Below are 1,349 nucleotides of genomic sequence, written 5' to 3' on the forward strand. Positions count from 1 at the left end.
ATATTATATTATATTATAAATCAGTTTAAAGGTGTGGCAAGATGGCAACAGCGTGTTTCAGCAGTCGTGTACCCACCTTGTCAAATTTGTTGATTACTGCTGTATTGTTTTATTTATTGTGCCAGGATACCTGTGGACTGTTCGTCTATGACCAACAGGCACCTATTGATCTGAATCAATGTTTTGAGTTATCCCTAAGCAAAAACTTTGAGGATAAACATTCAGACTCCCCCCTCATCTGATCTGCGTGCCAGCTGACCTGTGGCTCTTACCTGTCAGTGGGCGAAAGAGGTGGGGCAGAATTTAATTTAATTTAATTTATTTATTTAGAAGGGCCAGTGCACATTAATCAGCATTTCTGTAAATGTGCCAGAGTTAGCCACAGGCTAATTTTCATCTGTTGTCCCTGGATTTGCTATAAACAAAATAGTCATACAAAAGAAGATAAAACAACAATAAAATGCAATTAATACAAATCACACACAAAATCACACAGACATTTTATACAAAGCATGAACATCATTAAAACTAATAAACCTTCATCTAGATGGCTAAAAAACAAGTGGTCACATGGTGGGAATAACAGAGGTGCCAACCTGGAGTCATCCCAAAATGATTGTCTCGGAGCATTTGCGTCACGCGGTGCGCGTTCGTTTTTGGCAGTTTGTGCACATAATAAAAATATATGGAATTTATATCTTTAAACTTCAAAGTATTCATACAAACCTACTTATTTCTAGATGGAGAGATTATAAGTAAAAAGTGATAAAACAGAGTTTATAAAATGGGTGCTTTATGAACATAACTTTGCTAAACAGTACATACATCTATCCTGTTATTGGGCCTCATTTATTCATTCACACTGAAGATGAATTTGTAGTCACAGGAAATTCTTGTCACAATATTTAAACTGAATAAGGAGGAAACTATATTTGTCTTTTAAAAATAATAYCAGATGAATAGTCTTTTCCATTACTGAGTCCGGCTCCTCTCGGCTCAGTTCGGGCTGGTTCGGAGTGGTAACGTCTTTTAAAAGCAGCTGCTGTATATATTGTCTGACTTTTATTTTGTGAAATAATGATACTATTGGCATTGCTGTTTGTTTTTCATTGAGCTAAATCCATAAAGAAAAAAATCAACATATTTACTCACACTCCTAAGCATAAAGTGCGCAGTAACTGTAATTTCTTTTGTTAGAAAATCATTTTGGTTTTGTTTTACTGCATTTATAAGCAACGGTTTGTGGTAGCAGGGTGTTTAGTCTGTAAATAATAATCATACCTTATGGACGGAGCCCCGAAGGCCACCAGAAACCGGGACCAACACCCCACCCCTCCAGAGCCACCCAG

Source organism: Austrofundulus limnaeus, unplaced genomic scaffold (assembly GCF_001266775.1).
Source record: "Austrofundulus limnaeus strain Quisiro unplaced genomic scaffold, Austrofundulus_limnaeus-1.0 Scaffold1342, whole genome shotgun sequence".
In the NCBI taxonomy this organism is placed as follows: Eukaryota; Metazoa; Chordata; class Actinopteri; order Cyprinodontiformes; family Rivulidae; genus Austrofundulus; species Austrofundulus limnaeus.